At 32.6% G+C, this 23,946-nt stretch overlaps 1 long non-coding RNA gene across 1 annotated transcript; it reads left to right on the forward strand.

Annotated features, from left to right (window-relative positions):
* Positions 1-13,800: 13,800 nt before the first annotated feature.
* LOC134725984 (uncharacterized) lies at positions 13,801-16,017 on the forward strand. Its single transcript, XR_010108616.1, has 2 exons — positions 13,801-13,949; positions 15,544-16,017. It is a non-coding gene; the product is annotated as an uncharacterized LOC134725984 (long non-coding RNA).
* The last annotated feature ends 7,929 nt before the right edge of the window (positions 16,018-23,946 follow it).

Here is a 23,946-nt window from a genome sequence, read left to right on the forward strand (position 1 = left end):
ATTATGATTGGATCCATATCATAGTGACCTGATTTTAGTTTATGACCATCCCCTATTATATGATGTATATGCATACTTAGTTGGGAAAACCCTGGTTCAACGGTTCAAAATATATGGACCGGACACAAACCAGACAAGAACGAATCAAACAATGTTTGAAAACTTGACGGCTCAAATGTCAATGCCACTGCTAAAATAAACTGATTTAATTTATGAAGAACCACGTGCCATCCCATAATACATCTCTGAACTAAGTGTGTTTAACATCAGTTCTATAGTTCAAGGCAATGCATTTGATAAGGTCTTTGCATCGGAACTAAACACATTTATTCTAAAAACAGTTGTTGGCATGACACGGGTTATGTTCTTCTCATATATGTTATGATGGTATGATACTAAACCCCTAACGGGAAGGATTGTGCCTGATGTTCATATGATGAAATCATAATCTTTTAGTCAGTTTAATTGAAGTCTGGAGCTGGCATGTCAGTTAACTGCTAGTAGTCTGTTGTTATGTATGTATTATTGTCATTTTGTTTATGTTCTTTGGTTACATCTTCTGACATCAGACTCGGACTTCTCTTGAACTGAATTTTAATGTGCGTATTGTTATGCGTTTACTTTTCTACATTGGTTAGAGGTAAAGGGGGAGGGTTGAGATCTCATGTTTAACCCCGCCGCATTTTTGCGCCTGTCCCAAGTCAGGAGCCTCTGGCCTTTGTTAGTCTTGTATTATATCAATTTTAGTTTCTTGTGTACAATTTGGAAATAAGTATGGCGTTCATCATCACTGAACTAGTATATATTTGTTGAGGGGCCAGCTAAAGGACGCCTCCGGGTGCGGGAATTTCTCGCTACATTGAAGACCTGTTGGTGACCTTCTGCTGTTGTTTTTTTTATTTGGTCGGATTGTTGTCCTTTGACACATTCCCCATTTCCATTCTCAATTTTATTTTATATCTTAAATCATTGGTTTTTGTAGCAACTGTATATCTGTATACATGTTTAAGTTACCTGATTTAATTCGACACGGGCCACATCACAAGTGGGGACTGACGGACGAACAGACTTAAAATGTGATTGATATATCCTTTTAAACTTTGCTTGTGGTTGTATTAAACATGTTAGATAGTGATTTCCGATCTTGACACGGTTTGTAGGCTGTTAACAAACAAACGACTATTGTCACTATTGATGTGACAAAGACGTCTACTTTTTACTCTCTTTATTGCGTTGTTTTCTCTCCCCTTTTCTCGTCCAACTCAAATATTTCATCATATTTTTTTTATTTTGCATGGCACACCATCAATTATAGCAAATATTAACACATCTAAGGTCAAATACTTGTTATTATACGTCTTTTTTGTAGAAAGTACCGTTTTACCTATAGCATCTAGTGAAAACGTCAAAATGACGTCAATTATCGACAAACCATGAACGATATGCACATAAGAATCATAAAGACGTTATCATAGTATCGTATAAAGTAACATTTGAATTAGCTATATCACCAGCTGCTTCAAATAAAACAACAATACTGCAAAAGTGTTTTTCTTTCATTTTTTTTATGAATGACCTTTGACCCCAATTTAAAAAAAATTGCACCATATTTCATTTTTACGACCGGGAAAAATGGAATCTACACATTTTTTCCTTTCGAATGATATATAATATAGCTGTGTGTTAGATAGGTGCATTAAAAATATTTTTTAGGTCTGAATGTCACTCGCCTATAAGGAATTAGGGGCCAAAAGGGCCCAAAAAAGCATTTTCTTGGTTTTTGCACAATAACTTAAGTATAAGTAAATAGACATCTATGACATTTTAACACAGGATTAATGACCGCAAAGGGAAGGTTGGGATTGATTTTAAAAGTTTTGGTCCCAACAGTTTAGGAATAAGCGGTCAAAAAGAGTCCAAAATTAAACTGTTTGATTTGATCAAAAAATGAATTATCGGGGTTCTTTTGGGATGCCAAATCTAACAGTGAATTTAGATTCTTAGTTTTTGGTCCGGTTTTCAAATTGGTTTACATTAAGGTCCAAAGGGTCCAAAATTAAACTTAGTTTGATTTTAACAAAAATCTAATTCTTGGGGTTCATTGATATGCTGAATTTAAAAATTTACTTAGACTTTTTATTATAAGCCCAGTTTTCAAGTTGGTCCAAATCGGGGTCCAAAATTAAACTTTGTTTGGTTTCAAAAAAATTGAATATATAGGGTTCTTATATACGCTAAAACTAACCATGTATTTAGATTTTAAATACTTGGGCCCAGTTATCAAATTGGTCCACATTGAGGTCTAAAACTGAAAGTTTTTAAGTTTAAGTTCTTAGGCCACACTCATTCTGTTGTGTCAACTATTCAATCACAATCAAAATTCAGAGCTATATCAAGCTTAAATGTGTCCATACTTGCCCCAACTGTTCAGGGTTCGACCTCTGCGGTCGTATAAAGCTGCACCCTGCGGATTATCTGGTTATTACATGTGGTTATGAAATAAATTTTATTGCAATTTGAAATATTTGTGTTTGTCTCAGCTGGTAGTAATAGGCCAACTGTATTTTACATGTCTTATTCCCAAGCCTCAAATTGCTAGAGATTACATTCTAGGAGGAAACTTAACATTACTGTTATGTCCACTGTTCTCTCAAAATTGACATAGGAATAACTAACTGGTTCGTGTCAGCGACACAAAATTTCAGTTGCAGGATTACCAGGAACTGCTAGGAGTAGTCTCTTTATATTTGACATAAAGCTTTATCACAATATACAAAATATAGAACTTTTCTAGGTAAGAGGCACAAATCTATGAAATTCACAAAACAATAAAATGATCCTCTTTACAGGAAATAGATAACAGGAATGTACAAGGCTGTGCAGTTTGTACAATTTTGTCTACATTTTTAAACTATTTTAGAAAAGAAAATACCCTCTGAATGAGACGTGTTTAGAATTTTAAGTACTTTATGATATATAGTTTGTTTTGTCTTGATTGCAAGGGGTTGCATTTATGTTGAGTCTCTTATACGTTAAACAGTTTTATGAATCATTATCAAATACAACATGAACACTGGACACTTTTAATTTGCAAAACACTCATTTGCAAATCCGCTGCCGCCTCAAACAAAAGCTACAATATCATGTATATAACCAAAATGTGCGGAATTACATGGGATTCAATAATTTCTTTGGTTTTCTACTGTTTATTGTTTGGTGGTATAGTCCACTTTTTGGTCATTCAGCACAGAACTTTTGACATTATTGTGGTTTCAATATTTTTTTGTATTTAAAAGAACTTCAAATCATTGCCTGAGTGATGAAAATAATAACTGATCCAACTTTTGTCTTTGAATTTATTCTGGTCTTGTTTCTATGTTTTCTCCATTTATTCTAGGTGGTGAATTTCAATCCTTCTGAAAAAGAACCAATAAAATCTAAAGTAATGTATTATACAAAATTGTTTGCATACATGTAGCAATAATATGATTTTCAATAAAAATAGCTATGCGGTATGGATTTTACTGATTGTTAAAGGTTGTCCAGTGTCATCAGTTGCTAACGGCCTACATCCTTTGGTCTCTGATGGAGGGTTGTCAAATTAGCAATATACCACATCTTCCTATTCTAATACCATATAACAATCAATTAATTTGTTCTTCTTTATAACATTTGGGTATTTTCCCAAGTTATATACATAATATATATACTGTTAATTCGGAATTAATGCTAGTTTTTTTTATTGCGAAAAATGCAACAGAGTTGTAAACGCAATAATTTAAACTCGCATTATGAAATATTTTATATATATTAAACAGGATTTTTCTCAAAATCATAAAATTTAAAATCGCATTTCAGTCTAAAATGACAGAATCGAAATAATAAATGCACGCAATAAATTGTGAATTTACAGTATAAAGATCAATGTTAAAACTTTAAACAACTATAATAACATTCCATTATTCATAAGAATTTGCAATATATTATACAAAATACAGACAACAGAAACAATATTTATTTCAGCTTTTGAAGTTCAGACAGATTTCAATTTGTGTTTTATTTCAATGAAAAAATACCTTGAACTCTTTGAACATATTCGAAATTATAGCATTGATACAAAAAAAATATGTATGTTTCATCCTTATTTTTTGTGTCGTTGGCTTGCTGTCTCATTTTAATATACATTTATACATACATCAATAATCTTCTTCTTTATTAAAAGTAACAAGAGGCTCTCAAGAGCCTGAATCGCTCACCTTAATTCTTTTGGTTAAATCTCTCATCAATGATTATTTTGGCTTTTCAATTTATTTAAATGTTCTTTGGATCGTCCTATTTTCTTCAAAAGCCAAAACAAATAATCATTTTCTCCTATTTTCTATTTTAGCCATCGGAGCTATGTTTCTTGACATACAAGGAAATAAAATATAAAATTTATACTAGATACTCTGAAACTCATTTAGCCTAAGTTTGGCTGAAATTGATACAGCAGTTTCAAAGGAGAAGATTTTTTAAAGTGAGTCAACATGATGAACAAATTGTGAAAAAAGTCTTTAAAGGGCAATAACTCCTTAAGGGATCAATTGACAATTTTGGTCAAATTGACTTATTTGAAGATCTTACTTTGCTGAACATTATTGCTGTTTACAGTTTATCTCTATCTATAATAATATTCAAGATAATAAACAAAAACAGCAAAATTTCCTTAAAATAATCAATTCAGGGGCAGCAACCCAACAACAGGTTGTCTGATTCATCTGAAAATTTCAGGGCAGATAGATCTTGACCTGATAAACAATGTCAGATTTGCTCTAAATGCTTTGGTTTTTGAGTTATAAGCCAAAAACTGCATTTGACCCCTATGTTCTATTTCTAGCAATGGCGACCATGTTTGTTGATAGATCAAAACTTCGGATACAATTTATAAACTAGATACCCTAAGGAACATTCAGTTAAAGTTTGGAAGTATTTGGCCCAGTAGTTTCAGAGGAGAAGATTCTTGAAATAGTTTACGACGACAGACGACGACGGACGACGACAGACGATGACGACGGACGACGACAGACGACGACAGACGACGGACGCCAAGTGATGGCATAAGCTCACTTGGCCCTTCGGGCCAGGTGAGCTAAAAATGGGATATTTTTGATTTTGATATCCCAAAACATTATAGTTCTATCAAATAACTTATTTCCAAAAACACCAATGTGTTTGATATTAATTTGAAGACATGTATAAATGTTCCAGACCATATCAGTATTTGGATCTTACGTTTACGGTCCAGAACTTACAGTCCCACCATATGTGTACAGTCAGACCATTTAAGTATACTTGTACTGTCTGGTACCAGCTCGACCAAACCTGTGTTTTTATTTTAACTGCAATTAAACTATTTGTATTAATCTATTAAAGATTTCAGTTATGTTGATCTGTACTGTACATTTGTTTCTAATAAACTTGACCAACTTCTTAAAATTGGGCAGACTGTATGCGTACAGTCCAAATACTTGTATGTTCTGGAACATAAACATGATTAGCAAGCATTTGGCAGGATGTCATGCTAAAATCTCATTAATATAAGTACTAAATTTTGAGTATATACATGTAAATCCACAAGTTACTTACTGAAATTCATGGCAAACACTCACCAAAATCTTAAAGAGGATACAATTTAGAGGAAATACTGGACAGATGAATGCACTAACACTATCAAAACAGAGCATTAAACTTACCTAAAAACAAGATGTTTTACATTTATCCAGGAGCAGGATAATTGAAAAGTTGTTTTTTTCTTTCTCTGCCGTCCATCATATAACCTTTGAATTTATTCATGCAAAATATGAAAATCTGCAAAGGTAAGACCTTGAACCTCAGCTTATCCACATTTTGAATTTTGAACTGCATACTTGTCCTTTTCATCTTGCTGACAACCTAAACATAAAAAAATGATAAAAACATAATTCTAGATTGACTTTGTTTTTATTTTTGTTGGTACAAACAATTTTCTCAACTTTAAAACGAAAACATCATCACCAAAAAGGAGGTCATACTAACCTCCGAAATATTTAAACAATCCGAAATTATTACTTGATTGAAGATCTTGTCGTAAATTAATGGCATAGATACTCTTATTTTTGAAAACTTGATGTCTATTGCATACTTATATTCCTTTGTACGAGAGTATGCATATTTAGATGGACTCCATGGACTTAAATGTTAAATAAGCATGATTAATTTAACAGTTTTTCAGCTCTATTTGTACATTTTGAGAGAATCTTGCAATACTGTATATTCTGATATTCAGAACTTATTGTGAGGTTTTTATTAATACAACTGAAAGCTGTATCTCATTTTCATTTCTGATACATATTAATGAGCTGAAGACCAGTGCCGAAATTTTCTCACTGCATTGAAGACCCATAGGTGACCTTCGCCCGTTGTCTGCTCTTTGATTGGGTTGTTGTCTCTTTGACGAATTCCCAGTTTCCACTTCGCATTTTATAACATGTATGCTGATTTTTCTTAAATTACAATATTCAATCATGCAATTTTGTCCATTATTTAAAATACGGTAGCAAAAATAAATGCACAAAAAATTTAAAATTGTTATACATGTATAATGATATATGTAAAAGGCTTTTTTTTTTAATTCAAAACAGTTGCCTACACTGTCAACATGACTGTTAATTTCCTTGTGTGAATTCATATTTTTAAAGCCTTTATAGCTAGCCAGATGGTATGCTGGGGCGGATCCCGCCATTTTAAAAAGCGGGGGTTCCCAACCCAAGACAAAGGGAATGGTCCTATATTCATTTGATTTATTTTATTGTCTCATAGTCATACAAGAATATATATGGTATGATGGTGGGGATCAGGGATCTAGAATTTTTTTAACCTAACCACTGGGGATCTCAACCATTTAAAAGTTTCTCAAACATGTGGGGGTGGGGTGACCCCCATGGACTCTCCCTATATTTCATTTGATTTGTTTTATTGTTCTATACAAGAATATATATATATGGTTTAGAGGTGGGGATCTTGACCCTTTAAAAGTTTTCAAACAAGAGGGGGGGACTTCCCTTTTATTTTATTTCATTAATTTTATTGTCCCCGACAAGAATATATATGGTTTAGGGGTGGGGATCTGGATCGTTCACAAGATAATAGCACATTCTCAAATTGAACGGGGTGGGGGAACCCCAAAGACCTCCTTTTTATTTCATTTCATTTATTTTATAGTCCCATTCAAGAATATATATGGTTTAGGGATGGGGATATGGACCGTTTACAAGATAATAGCATATTCTCAAATTGAAGGGGGTGTGGATTACCTCCCATGGACTCACCCTCCCTTCTTTCTTCCGTCCAAAATACCTTTTAATAGGTCCCAATGCACAGATAGTTTACATTATTTTCCCTTGATTTACACTTTAGAATATACACTATACAGGGGTAATTTTTTTTTAAAAGATAATACAACTGAAGACCACAGTGGTTGATCCAGAATTTTTCATAAGTGGGGCCCACCGACTGCCTAAGAGGGGCCTGCTCCTGCAATGCCTCAGTGATTCCATATATATTCAACCAAATTTTTTTTCCAAAAGGGGAGGCCCCGAACTCCTGACCCCCCCTATTTTCCCTCATTTCAATCACCCTGATATAAATTTAGTTTTATCACTTACAATATGAATGGTTTGAATTGCCCAATAATTCTTATATACCCTTAATATCAACATATTTCATTTTTGATAAATGAAAGGCAAAACTTTTCTATGGTAGAAATGGATAGTTGGAAGCTTTCAGATTCACACCATTCCGGTGGCTGTGTTCAAAGTGCTGGGTTTTTATGACCCTCGTTGTTTGCGGACTAACTATTTAGGCCAGTGGTTGATAATAGTGTGCGTGCATTAATCTTCTATACCTTCTTAAACAATATATTCAAATACTGACGGCAAGTGTTGTAATGTATCAATGTCTTATTTGAAATTCCGTGCGTGCTATTTACACGTGGGATCGAGAGTGCAGGGGAAGGAAACTTGTCAATTATGTTTATCTCTAAGCCAAAATAAAATGAGCCGCCGTAAAATTAACCTTTGGTAATCCTCAAATTGGTGCAAGAGGCTTTACGGGCTGACTACTTATACATGTCTTAATCTCAAAATAACTCGGCAGCGTCAAATAACAGTGCATGTAAGGCTCGTCTCGGAGGGGGTTTCTTTTTTCTGTCTTCTTTTTTTTAGTTATATTTTTAATAACTTACACTTTTTTTCCATTATTCTCTTTCTTTCACTATTCTTTATTCCTTTTTTTTTCTTTGTCCTTTGTTCTCTATTTTGTTAATTCACATCCATACCCTCTTATGTGGACTTACGGTAGTTTATTTTTTAGTTCTGGCAGAGATATTAGATGCAATATATATGTCTCTGGTTCTGGTATTATCAAGTCAATTTCTTTTCCATGCAGTGTCATGAAATATAATGGTTTTATGCATATCAGCCAAGATTGTGCGTAACATTTTAATAAACAATTCAACACTATATACACGTTATTTGAAATTTATTAAAATCGATGAAGAACATGAATTTGGCAGCTAGTGCCCCATAAACAGGTAAAGTACAATTAAAAAATTCTGATCTACTAGCATTCAACACCAAATTACTAGTCTTACTTGCTGTATATCGATAAATGTGATTGTATATTGTCAATACCTCAACATCGAGAATACGTCATGTGAGGTGTTGGTCGCTATGTTTGATACGGGGTCACCGGTTGCGGCTTCGAGACTGAGAAAAAATCCAGGTAAAAAGATGGTTAAAAGTGTAGAATTTTGTTTTTAAAAATTTGAGTTGTAAATTTTCCTAAAAAAGTACTTATTTCATCTATTATGGGTATAAACAAAAACTGAACAAGAAAAGTATTGGTAAACAGACTGGAGTCGTTGAATTAATCATTTTACAATTATTTAAATATGTGAGAGAATTAAGGCGAATTTTCTTTAATTACAGATAAATGTATTTTAAGTTCAGGAAATGATTTATTCTTCGGGACGGGGTACGTCTAAACAACCGCTCAGGACCTCCTGAGTGCACTCATGACATACAAAGTGCACTCAGGACCCATTACCAACATCGTATCTGCACACATGATGGATGTTTATATTCGTTATACGCTTCTTATTTTAGAGTTAAATTTTGGTCGAATTTGAAATCGTAGGGGCGGATCCAGCCATTTTAAAAAGGGGGGCTAACCCAGGACAAAGGGGGGTTCACCTACATGTCCCCATTCAAATGCATTGATCGGCCAAAAAAGGGGGGTTCCAACCCCCCGGACAACCCCCCCCCCCCCCTCTGGATCCCCGCCTGAATCGAACTTAGATATGTTAATTTTTATAAAATAATGAGGGCACGTGTCACTGATTACACAACTACTGAGCCATGAATTATCCAATCAACAAAATTGATTGGATTATCTTTATTGGGTTTTTTAGGAATTGTATCGTTAGTTCAGTTTTACCTTTAACATGAATTTGCATATAGAAAAAATAAAATATCTCATTCGATGTACTTTTTCAGTTGATTTTTCATGATGACGGGTAAATTAATTTGTTGTGTTTTGCAGTTCACGAATAAAGAAAATTATTTTATAGTTGCGTTTTTTTTCTGTAACAAGTTCGATTTTTGTTTCTCAGTGTAATTCTTCTCTCTCTCTCTCTAAATCAAGTTTTTAAACAAACACAATGTTGACTGAATATCAAATTTTATTGAATTTGTATATCTTTATTCTCAACAAACCATTATACAAGAGAAGACAATGTACAATATTCAGTTTAACCTTAGAAGACTTAGTTGTGGTTTGAACGGATTTCGTGTCAATAGACTGTCTTCGAAAAAGTCTTTCTCGCTGTAACAAAAATCATTTTTTAAATAAAGTTAAGAATCTTACTACAATCTAACTTACATATTGTTAAGAAATAATTATACCCAAAATATCATAATTTTCAAAAAACGGAGAGAAAAAACTTAATAAATGCGGATTTCTTAAAACAATCGTATAACTCAAAAGTAAAATTCCTGGACAAGATCGATAAAATGAGAAATAACATCTAACTACATGTATATGAGTTTGATTGTTTGAAAAGTACGGCTTTAATTACAGTTAAGAACGGATTCCATATACAAAACTCTAATTAATATAAATTCTTTAAAAGTATGAACATTTTGAAAATCGTACAAAGAATTAATTACTGGTCCAGGTCAGGATAATAAATTTAAGAATAAAAAATAAAAATTTATGGAACGAAATTTTAATAAAATACGAAAATCTTAAAACATCGTGATATTCATTTTAAACGTCACAATATTACTTCCCGCGTGGTCACACTGTACTAACAACACAATCTATAAACAACAATAAAGATAATCAAATCAATTTTGTTGATTAGATAATTCATGGCTCAGAAGTTGTGTAATCAGTGACACGTGCCCTCATTATTTTACAAGAATTAACATATCTATATAAGTTCGATTTCATATTCTACCAAATTTAACTCTAAAATAAGAAGCGTATAACGAATATATGCATCCATCCTGTGTGCGATGACTATAAAGGGTCCTGAGTGCACTTCGTTTATATGTCATGAGTGCAATCAGGAGGTCCTTCAAGCGGTGTTTAGGCGTACCGTTATTCTTCTGGCGTCTTCAAATTTTTTTTTATTAATAACTTATACACAAGGGGACATTTTTTTTTTTTTTGACAGCACAAATTAAGAAAGAAAATCGTTTACAATTAAATTTTACAAAAGGAAAAAAAGGGGGGGGGGGGATAATAAACAAATTTGATTTACGCTCACATACTTCTAAAAAAGATTTGCATATGTAAGCTGTCTATAGATAATGCTAAATTATTTCAGGAGTTTTGAAAAAAGAATATATAGTTTAATTTCAACTAAAATAGGGATTCTTTTTATAGATTTGGTACCTCTGTTTCGACTCAACATTTCTTTTTGAATTGTTTGATGGCAAACTCTTTAGGAGAATATTGTATCTGTTCTTTATGTAATTATGGTGATATTGGCGATAAGATTCATTATATTATAACAAGGCCTTGTACAAATCCTTGATTGTAGAATGTTTGGCAATACAAAAAGACGAAAGTAGACAAACCCTAATTAAGCAGGGTTTCACTTCTATATGTTTTTAACCATCACCAGCGACATATTCTCTGCCATCACCAATTAGTCCTAATTATTAAAGATCAATTGACCAAATTCAAATGATGATTGGTATATCGTATTGAATATGACCGTCGGTCATCCGTGACGTATCCCAAATAATGGCGCATGCCGATAGATATATAGTTTATTATTAGCGTCTCGCAATTTAAATTTCATCAAGGGGACTTAATTAAACCAGAGACATATAATACAATGTATTATATGTCTCTGATTAAACCAGTTACTATACAAATCTGGAAAAAACGATGTACATGTACTTTTTAATGAGACACATGTATTATATGTCCATGTATAATATATGTCTCAATACATGTATTATATGTCTATGATTTTATCAAAACAAAAATTACAAAATTATAAAATAAGTTATCAATCGAATGTATACCTTGAACTCTCACTATTATATATACATGCCCTAAGTTACTTAATGTCCTGTGTGCAACCAGGAGATCCTGAACGGTTTTAAGACGTACCATTATTTTATATGCATATATTTAAAGCTGTTCTTGGTTATATGCATACTAGGTATCAGTGGCGGATCCAGGGGGAGGGTTTCAGGGGTTGAAACCACCCCTATTTTTTAACAATCAATGCATTTGAATGGGGACATATGGTTGGAACCACCCCTCCCCCTTTTGTCCTGGGTTGGGATCCCCCTTTTTCAAATGGCTGGATCCGCCACGGAGGTATATTAATATATATGTTTATATATATGTGTGTATCAGACCAAATGACTTCCCAATTAGCAGAGGCGAATTTCGCCCCCCCCCCTAAGTCTTGGGAAACAAATGGTAGATTATATACGGAATCACGGAAGCATGACTGTACGTGACCCCTCTAAGGCAGTCAATGAGTCCCCACTTATGAAAATTTCTGGATCAACCATTGCTTAGTTCTAGCATGGAAGTATTATATTGACAGGAACTCCAACAAGCAGACTTCAAACGTTTATAGTGCGATGCCGCAAAATCTTTAAGTATCTGTTAATTAACTCGACATGTCTTATGGATGCATGGGATCCTATCAAATTTTTGGAACCTCGTGAAAGATCGTAATTACGGAACATACCGAAATAAACGGATGTGTACTTAATTGTCAAGGAAATGACATTAACTGACAGTGTGAATGACAAATATGTCAATATTTACTGGTTTTGCTGCTTAAAAACAAATAAAAAAGAAATGAAACGAAATTCTGGCGACGGTTTTCAACACATAGAAAAAAAATATAGTAAAAATACTCAGAAGCATTACACATTTAAGTATAAGTACAAATGTAACAATGAATATTAAAATAGTAGGATTTTTTATTCATAAGAGGGTCGTTGGCTAATCACGCGTAACTGTATATTTTAAGCTTGATAATCATAAAATTTTCATGTAAAACAAACGGAAAAGTTATCAGTAATAATTATTGATATTTCGGAACTATTTAGCTTTTTAAAAAAAACACCAATAAATTCAAATGTGATTTCCATGATAAAAAAAATAACTGCTCATACCCAATTATAGTGATCGTTCTTTAAATGCATTCAGAAATATTTAAAGCCATCCGTAAAAATAAATCTGTCAAACATCAGATTATTCTCGGACTAGGTTGAAATAACTGAATGTTAAGATTTGTTTACAACGAATTATCATAAAAGGTGTAAAAATTAATCTGATTGACTCGTAACCTGATATTGCTATATAGAGGACATCACATGTGTGTAATTATTAACATCTTTTAGTCTTTAAAATATATTTGATAAGTAAGTTAATATCATTTTACGATATTTTACGATAGAGAAACCCATATATCTTTGCGTTACACTCGATAAGAGTTTACGGTCTTTTACTTGAAATTTAAGTTATCTGGCGCCATCTGGCACACTTCACGCGCATCACATTATTTTCTGCTAACACTCTACTACAGACTCATTTAATTTTTATAACACGATATTTTCCGATTTTCTAGTTATAATGATAAAAATATATCTAACAAAACTAAAAATAATCTTAACTTCTTTCCAAATATAGTTAATTTTCTTTTGTCATTCTGTGAAATATGGACCGATTTTTTAGATTGTTTCAGCTGTAGTTTTTATTTATTGAACAGAAACAGGTGTCGTTGCCCATGTAGCGATTCGCAAAAAGCCCCAGGAGTTTCCGTGTTTATTTACATTGGTAGGTAGACAAGCCCTTCGATAACAGATCACGTGATAAGATCAGTTTCTGTAAACTTTACAGGCGACAGCGGCATCGCAGATACCCCACAAAGGAGTTATCACGTACTTGACAAACTGAGTCGGAAGCTTTTATTTTGTTAAAGAAATCCTTGGGATCCGAATGTGTTAATTTTTCGTTGGAGTTCCTGTCAATATAATACTTCCATGGTTCTAGCATGGAAGTATTATATTGACAGGAACTCCAACAAGCAGACTTCAAACGTTTATAGTGCGATGCCGCAAAATCTTTAAGTATCTGTTAATTAACTCGACATGTCTTATGGATGCATGGGATCCTATCAAATTTTTGGAACCTCGTGAAAGATCGTAATTACGGAACATACCGAAATAAACGGAAATCACTTGGCCACCGGAAGTGCTTGGGATTATGATGTGACCTGGGATGAAGGAGGATCGAGATGAGAAAATTCCGCCATTGTTGTAAAGAGAGACGATACGCTTACAGATTTTTTTTCTCGTTTATGTCAATTGCTTTCACAGCTAAAACATGTAAGTATATTCAATAGATACATCTAACTAGTTCCACCGATTTGTTTATCCTATAATGTGCTGAGATGATGATAATAATCCAATGCAGACCTATTTAAATTCGGTCCATTCAGCTTCCCCTCTTTCAATGCTGTAGATCCGGTGTGGCCCACCATTTTATTTTCATAAAACTTAGAAATTTACGATAATATATCCAATTTTATAGTGTTATTCTACTCCCGATTGTTATCCCGTTAAAATGATACTATTATCGTTTATTTTGATCAAATAGTGTTTTCATAAAATACGATCAAAGGTGATTTATTTATTTTTCACATTAATACTCAAATCCAGCTATGCGAGAACTACCTGTTTTTCATAAAACTTAGAAATTTACGGTTATACATGCAACTCCATAGTGTTATTCTTTTCCCGATTGTTATCTTGTTAAAATGATACTTTTTTCGTATACTTTGATTAAATAGTGTTTTCTTAAAATACCATCAAAGGTGATTTATTTTGTTCACATTGATACCCAAACCCGGCTATGCGGGACTTACCTTTTTTTCATAAAACTTAGAAATTATAGAATAAATATGCATTTTAATGAGCCTGTATTTATTCCAAATGTTTTCTTGTTAAAATAAGATCAGCGGGGCATATATTTGTCTTACCATGGATATGTAGACATTCCCAATTTATTTCTCTTTTCTCTGTAAATTTTCCCCATCATTCTCTTTTCTTTATTTATTTTAGCACCCCATCATTCTCAAGTCTTAATATTTTGATAAGATGTTTCCTCTTGTCCTTACTTCTCTGATTTCAAATATGCAGTTATTCCGATACTCTTTTGTATGAATGAAGGACAGTGCCAAAAAGTCACAATTCATTTTTTCTGATTATTTTCCTTGAACAAAAACACTTATTTCTATTCTTGAACTATTGTATACAAACCAACTTTGTATACAAAAATTATCACAACATATCAAAGATGATCAAACAATTGTTACAAAAAACAAAATGTCAAACTGGTTTGGCACTTAAATGGCTTCATGGTGCCAATAAGTCTTTCTTTTGTATTATCAAAATTTAATAAATCTTCATTTTTCAAATATAATAACACATTTCGTAACTTTAATATGAATATATGTTTTAAAGATATTTCTCTTATATATACAAACAATTATCAAAAGATTATTGGGGATTTTTTTTGTCTTATGACTTTTTGTTCTACTAAATTTGTGACTTTATGTCCTGTGACTTTCAGTCCTTTATGCTTTTGTAAACCCCTTCTAGACCCTCATGAGAAAAATATGTAGAAGCAGAGACTAAATAAAGTTAACGTTGATGTCAGCAACTTACATTGTATGTTCACGGTACCACGTTTAACAATTGACAAACATATCAAAAATGTGTACCTATAGCAAGCTTGAAAGGTCCGAACATGACAAAATTGAATTTTAAAATAGATTTAGCCAGAGACATATAATACAATATATGTCTCTGATTAAGCATAATAAAAACCGGCAGAATGTTGTATGACATACATGTAGGAAGTAAAGTTTACAAGTAAGACAAATAGTCTATTCAACTCCATCTTTTTTTTAAAATTTAGAATGCCAAAGAGGAAAAGATGTAGAAATTAACAAATGGAGTTAAAAAGAGAGTAATCCTCGACCATGCACAGCTGTTGGTACCAGTATGGAGGAGACATCTGTTCCAGTTTCAATCCACACTGAAGATGGAAAGAGAATGAAAAAATATGAACGCTTAAATTTGATTGTCATGCTGTTTCTTTTTCTAGCACCAGTGAAAGGCACAGAGAAACTGATTGCACAAGAAATTGAGATATTTGCAGTGAATGAGACACACAATAAAGATGAAGAATCTTGCCATCTCCCTTTCACTGTATGCAATTTATTACAAGTTACCATCGCTGATACATGTATATATCCTTAGCTGTACAGATACCGAAATTTGCATAGTTGAACTGTACCAGATCAGTTGCAGGGAAATGATCATAAAACTCTCAGTTATTATTGACATGCAGTAACATTATGAATAAATGATTGATAATAAAAATATTATTCATACCTGGAATTGTTTTTGTTCTCTCACATTTTGGTTTAGTTATTGAAAAAGGATGGAATAATGTGTAGTGATATTCTAGATATATTGTATACATAAATACATGTACATGTTCTGATTCTCATTCTGGCTGGTCCTTTTCATTTCAGAATACTGGGATGTATGTAGGTGTTTTTTTACAGATGTAATTTGATTTATTCAAACGCCACACACACCACATTAATTTGTTTATAGGTTTTATTAATATGATTACTGTGGGGAAAAAAACAACAAACAAGAACATAAAATTGTACGCTCGTGATTATGGTTACATCTATTATCATGCCTTTATTATGCATGTGCTTTCCCAAAGTAAGGAGCCTGTAGTTCACTGGTGTGTTGCTGTATATATCATATTTGGATTTTTTTCTTATTTTGTTCAAAAATAAGACAGTGAGTTTTCTTGTTTGATGTGTTAAACCTTTTTCTTAAATAGACCTTGTATAGTTGACAGTGCAATATGAATTTTACGCATTGCTTAGAGCCTTTTGGTCACCTTAAAATGTTGATGTCTGTATCATTTGGTTTCTTGTGGAGAGTTAGACATTATGTTGCATATACTGTTCAGAAAAAAATGAACGTAATACACTCGCACATCAATATGTAAAAAAAATATGAAATATTTGTCACTGGACGTAAAGCAACCATCAATTAAATCAACCTGATCAACAACAACAAAAAATGAAATATTTGCCACTGGACGTTAAGCAAGCATCAATAAAATCAGCCTGATCAACAACAAAGGAAGACACATTTTCGTGCAGTTTGTATAAAGTAAAGTTTTAACTAACAATCAAGTCAAAATGATGTTTAAACATTCACACATGTCCATGTCTGTTTCAAATTAAAAAGGAGATTTTAACTAGTCTAAAAGTAAATAAAAAAAGAAGGGAAACATGTACATTACGCTTACAATATGGTTAATCCCTTTATATTCGAGGTCAAATCCGTGAAAAGGAGAAACCATAAATTTACCGACAATCGTAAAAACAACTGAATGCAAGCTCATAATATTTCGAAAAACACATTGTATTATATGTCTCTGTGTGAACTAAAGCCAATGGGTCTTTTTAAACACATCTTAATTCATACATGTATACGTTTTCTCACGGATTTGTTCATGCAATATTGAAATTATGTTTACTCAATGCGTAATTACTGAAGTTTATATTTGCTACTTTTCTTCTTAATTTCATATAAATTATTTTTTAATTTATTTTCGTCGAAAAATTAGTGGTAGTGAAATAGGGAATTGACAGTCACACAGATACCTATTATCACATTTAACAAAAGAAATGTTGTATAATGTCATCAATCTGTATTACACGTAGACAGGATGTTCTCTAGAAAACTATAAAATTATACACACCCGAGAATACACGCACTGTCTTCATTCCTGACTTAGACAAGTGCAAACAATTGCAACGGATTTAAATGTTTTTATGTTACTTAAACTTCACCCTTTTCTGAAACAATAGTTTAACAACACAACAAAGAAAGAAACACTATAAAAGCAAAATCAGTAAAAAAAACCTGAACTCTGAGGAAAATTCAAAACGGAAAGTCCGTAATCAAATGGCAAAATCAAAATATCAAACACATGACTTGGTACAGGCATTTTCTTATTTATAAAAATGGTGGATTAAACCTGGATTTAAAGCTAGCTAAACCATTAAATCAATTGAAATGGTTTCACGCAATAAAAAGACATATGAACACAATGACAGTTTTTCCGAGTGTGAAATTCATTGCTATACAACGTGTCTCGGTAATTGTACATCCAACAATCATGTATTAAGTCATGATGTTCGAGTTCAGTTGGATATAATGACATGTCTTATCGTTAGTAGTTGGATTTATGGATTATGGTACATCTCACATATTACGCTTTTGTCATAGTCGATTTGACTCGCATTTACATGGATTAATTGTTGCGTTAGTCCAAATAATGATAACGTCGTCACAACAATAATTTACAATAGCCTTCGAGGCCTTCATATTCCTGATTATTGTTTTGAACTTATATTAATGAAGTACTTTTTTCAATATCGTTCCCTATAATTCTGTAAATTTCGAGATGATATGTGCGTCATAGTTTGTTGTGTTCTGTTTGTTGTAAAGGGAAGATGCGTGTTTTTACACTGCGGTTTACATGATGTTATATACTATTATATCATATGTTTATGCGATTCTTGGTGCTTGGTGTTCTTGCGTATGATTATACTGTATTCCTGTGTCATTTAAGCGATATAGTTTTAACACAGCCATATACATAAACTCATCATAGATACCAGGACTAAATTTAGTACTGTGGATTCATTTATTTTCGTGAGTACCAATTTTCGTGGATAGAGGAACACTTGCATATTCGTGGGTATTTAAATTCGTGGTTTTGACAAAGTTCACATGCATTTCTTTAGAAAATTTGCATTTCGTTGAACATTTAAATTCGTTGTTTCCCTATACCCACGAAACCCACGAAAATTGATATCCAACGAATATTAATGAATCCACAGTATATACGCCAGACGCGTTTCGTCTACAAAAGACTCATCAATGACCCTCGAATTCAAAAAGGTTAAAAGGCCAAATAAAGTACGAAGTTGAAGAGCATTGAGAACCAAAATTCCTAAAAGTGTTGCCAAATAAAGCTAAGGTAATCTATGCCTGAGGTAGAAAAGCCTTAGTATTTCAAAAAATTCAAAAATTTGTTAACAGTAAATTTATAAATATAACCATAAGCGGTACGTTTGGCTGGCCATAACACCAGGTTCCATCCACCAAGTTGTCTTAAATTAACTGTACCAAGCCCAGACTATTGAAGTTGTTATTAAACAGTCCGTTTCTATGCTGATGTTAGCTTTCTATTCTAATTTTTTCCTCGTATAGTTACAGCATTTGTCTCGTTTTTTAGCTCACCTGGCCCGAAGGGCCAAGTGAGCTTTTCTCATCACTTGGCGTCCGTCGTCGTCCGTCGTCGTCCGTCGTCGTCGTCGTCGTCCGTCGTCGTTAACTTTTACAAAAATCTTCTCCTCTGAAACTACTGGGCCAAATCAAACCAAACTTGGCCACAATCATCATTGGGGTATCTAGTTTAAAAAATGTGTGGCGTGACCCGGTCAACCAACCAAGATGGCCGCCACGGCTAAAAATAGAACATAGGGGTAAAATGCAGTTTTTGGCTTATAACTCAAAAACCAAAGCATTTAGAGCAAATCTGACATGGAGTAAAAATGTTTATCAGGTCAAGATCTATCTGCCCTGAAATTTTCAGATGAATCGGTCAATCGGTTGTTGGGTTGCTGCCCCTGAATTGGTAATTTTGAAGAAATTTTGCTGTTTTTGGTTATTATCTTGAATATTATTATAGTTAGAGATAAACTGTAAACAGCAATAATGTTCAGCAAAGTAAGATCTACAAATAAGTCAACATGACCAAAATGGTCAGTTGACCCGTTTAGGAGTTATTGCCCTTTATAGTCAATTTTTAACCATTTTTCGTAAATTAAAGTAATCTTTTACAAAAATCTTCTCCTCTGAAACTACTTGGCCAAATTAATCCAAACTTGGCCACAATCATCTTTGGGGTATCTAGTTTAAAAAATGTGTGGCGTGACCTGGTAAACCAACCAAGATGGCCGCCACCGTTAAAAATAGAACATAGGGGTAAAATGCAGTTTTTGGCTTATAACTCAAAAACCAAAGCATTTTGAGGAAATCTGACATGGGATAAAAATGTTTATCAGGTCAAGAACTATCTGCCCTGAAATTTTCAGATGAATCGGTCAATCGGTTGTTGGGTTGCTGCCCCTGAATTGGTAATTTTGAGGAAATTTTGCTGTTTTTGGTTATTATCTTGAATATTATTATAGATAGAGATAAATTGTAAACAGCAATAATGTTCAGCAAAGTAAGATCTACAAATAAGTCAACATGATCAAAATGGTCAGTTGACCCCTTTAGGAGTTATTGCCCTTTATAGTCAATCTTTAACCATTTTTCATAAATCTTAAGTAATCTTTTACAAAATCTCCACTGAAACTACTAGGCCACAATCATCTTTGGGGTATCTAGTTTGAAAAATGTGTCCGATGACCTGGCCATTCAACCAAGATGGCCGCCACGGCTAAAAATAGAACATAGGGGTAACATGCAGTTTTTTGCTTATAACTATGAAACCAAAGCATCTAGAGCAAATCTGACAAGAAGTTAAATTGTTAATCAAGTCAATATCTATCTGCCCTGAATTTTTCAGATGAATTGGACAACTGGTTGTTGGGTTGCTGCCCTCCAATTGGTAATTTTTAAAGAAATTTTGCCGTTTTTGGTTATCTTGAATACTATTATAGATAGCGATAAACTGTAAACAGCAATAATGTTCAGCAAAGTAAGATCTACAAATAAGTCAACATGACCTAAATGGTCAATTGACCCCTTAAGGAGTTATTGCCCTTTATAGTCATTTTTTAACAATTTTCATTAATTTGGTAAATTTATGTAAATTTTCACCAAATATAGTTCTCTGTTACTAATGGGCAAAGTTCATGATAGATATAATTGTAAGAAGCAAAATCGTTCAGTAAAGTAAGAACTTCAAACACATCACCATCACCAAAATACAATTTTGTCATGAATCCATTTGTGTCCTTTGTTTAATATGCACATAGACCAAGGTGAGCGACACAGGCTCTTTAGAGCCTCTAGTTTTTGTAACCGGCATTAGTCTTTCCCCAATCGATAAATGACTTTAGAACTGCGGTTTTCTATTGTTGCCTCTTTTTAATTATCGTAAAATTATTTTATTACATTGGTTGCAACGAATTACATTGATTTCCGAGTTTAATAAAAACCGATAATTTCACATGTGAAATAAACGTGGTTATTTCACTCTATGACGTCAAACAACAATAGGCGTTGTCAAGACGTCGATAACGGCGCATGAAAACAAATTGTGAATGCGTAGAAAAAAGATATAGTTCCTTACATGTTTTACATTAATTTCTTTTAACAAAGAGCAATTTGCCAATTTAATAAAAAGAATAACTAATTAAAGAATTCAAATATCGAAAAATATTCAACTCGTGACCGAACAAAACTGATAATTAACTCATGCACTACGCGCACATTCGTGAATTAATGTGTTGTTCGGTCACTCGTTGAATATTTTTCTCTATTTGAATTCTTCGATTAGTTATTCTATAAATAACAAAGTTTTTGAAAAGTTATTGTACTTAATGTATCTTTTTATGCCTTAGTGATGCGTGTTTTCAATGTAAACATCGGTTGATAACGCACAGAGATGTTCAATATAAAAATGGAAGCTTCTCAATATATGCATTCGTTCTCTAATTTCAGTTACAAATCACTGTTATTTGTAAAAAGGATAAAATGAATGCATGGATTTATTAAGGAGGATATGTCATCTTTTAAAAATAATTACTATGTTTATAAATCACAGATGTAATTTCACAGGTCAGATTATAATATAGCAAATGATATAACTTGTGAGTGATTATCTGACAAAGGTTCATAATATGTACAATCTTTATCCTTTAGATAATGATATCTCTGCTAATGATTATGTATTTCCGTGAATGTATGCATTTGATATTTGATGTCGATATGTTGCCATATGTAGTTCATTAGAAATTTTGATCTATTTATTACTAAGTTTTCATTATTCCTAATATGTATGAATGTTACATAGAAGACATTAATATTTTTGGTACCCATTACTTTATCGTCAGAACTAACCTTTACCGACCGAAAGAAGTCAATGTTTTTAAACATTCCTTAGTAGTAGTTCTCACTCAATATGCTCTTGTGTTATTATGAGAGAAAGACATTTTAAATACATTTATGTCATGTAAATCACAAACAGACTGAAATCTGGAAAGCAATTTACAGTTTTTTGATAGTATCTATGTATTGTACTTTATTGACTGTTTTACAATATTTAGTTGTCGCTTAACATCATTGCAGATAAGGTTTGTGTTATGAAAGATACATGTGAACTGTCATGCACATAATACATCCTGATACCCTTTCGCTTACCATTACAACTCCGTTACGACATTGAAAGTTAAAAATACACTTATGTCATTTATAATGTATTCAACTTTTCAATAAAATACTGGTGGTTTCATTTAACAATAAGTGTTGAAGGTTTTTAACTTGTGAAAATAAAATATCTCTTGTTAAATACACGCATGCCACAGTTTTTGTAAATTCATCAATGGTTGACAGCTATCCATGTCTTTTTTTAAGATCTATTATCTAATGCCCTGACAAATACTGAACGATTTAAAAAAAACCCAATTTGTTTAACTTCTTTTTTAAATGAGAAACACAAAACAATTTAATGACAGGGTTAACAATCTCTTTCAGACTAAAGGCAAAAATAGAAATAGATGAAAACCCCTTGCAAAAATATCTTGTTATTTTTTACAAACAGAAAACGAAAGTTAATGTTATAAATAGTATTTTCCTCGTAATATACATTCTCTCTGGATATTTGTTTTTAACATTAGGGATCCTTAAATAAAATTGCGATTTTATAAAACAAGTACATATTTTTGTTTTTATCTTTTTCAAACAATTAGGCGAATATGGATTTAAGTGTTACCCTTATACTGTCAGTCAGTCCGTCACAGCATACGTCCCCAAAATTGACTTCCGCTCTCTTACCTTAGTTGGTCCCATTATATAAAACTTTAACACAATTTGTTTTAACACAAAATGAACATCAATTTTGAAATTGGATGTACATTTAATATTTTGTTGTTACGTTTATCTTTCATGTGTTATGCCCCTTTATACTCTTTATTGTTGTTGAATTTCGTTAATCAATTAGTCTCAACCCAATGTTATGAAACTTATATACATATGTTTAACTACCAACAACAGATCAAATTGAAAATTTTAGGCTGTCACTTTTACCTTTCTGGAATTATGCCTCTTTACAAATGAGAAAAAATGCTGAATTGTTTGATTTTGTTTCCTCTCTTACGTTTGCCTCAACTCAATCTTACCAAATTTATATTGATGAATTGCTTCTGGGTGTTTTTATTCCAATTTTAAGCGCCACTTTAAGACTATATCGTTGCTGCCAGTTTGAATTGGTGGAGGACCCCGGTGTGCCCAGAGAAAACCACCAACCTTTAATAGGGAAATTTACCCTAGTTAATTAGGATAAAACTTAAATTATACACATAACTTATTACCACAAAAAAAAACTGAAAAAGTTTGATTTTTGGTGGCGCCACTTTTAAAATCTAGAGTTATGCCCCTTTACAAATGAAAAAATGCTGATTTTTTGTTCCCGTTCTCTAACTTAGGTTTGTGCAAACCTAATTTTATGAACTTAAACCGAATGTATTTTACTACGAAACTCAGATTAAGTACAAATTTATATATCGCACTTTAATCGTTCTAGTGTTATGTCAATTTATAACGATATAGGTTAAGTAGGTTCCATGAACACATCCCCTTTAATATGGTTAAGCATTAGAAATGCAGAGAATATCTTAACGCAGCTGTTTACTTGGCGTCAGTATCGTTAATTTCTTTTTTTACATACATACAGAAACTTTGATTCGACTGTTATAGTGAAAGGTTTAGCTGTCTATAAAACTAGATTTTATCCAGCATTTTCTACATAAGAAAATGATTGTAATTACCAAGTAATTGATGTAACAGTTGATATCCATTTGTTAGATGTACTTGTTTTTTTTTCGGTTTTGCCATTTTATTTACGTTTCAATTTTCATCGTAGTTCGTTATTTTACTTTACATTACCAGTTCAGTTTTCTAACAACCTTTCTGCTTTCAGTATATATGTAACCAGAGAGGGTTTTATATCATATGTCTCTAATGGTACAAATTCATTATA

The sequence above is a fragment of the Mytilus trossulus genome, chromosome 7, assembly GCF_036588685.1.
Source record: "Mytilus trossulus isolate FHL-02 chromosome 7, PNRI_Mtr1.1.1.hap1, whole genome shotgun sequence".
NCBI classification, from domain to species: domain Eukaryota; kingdom Metazoa; phylum Mollusca; class Bivalvia; order Mytilida; family Mytilidae; genus Mytilus; species Mytilus trossulus.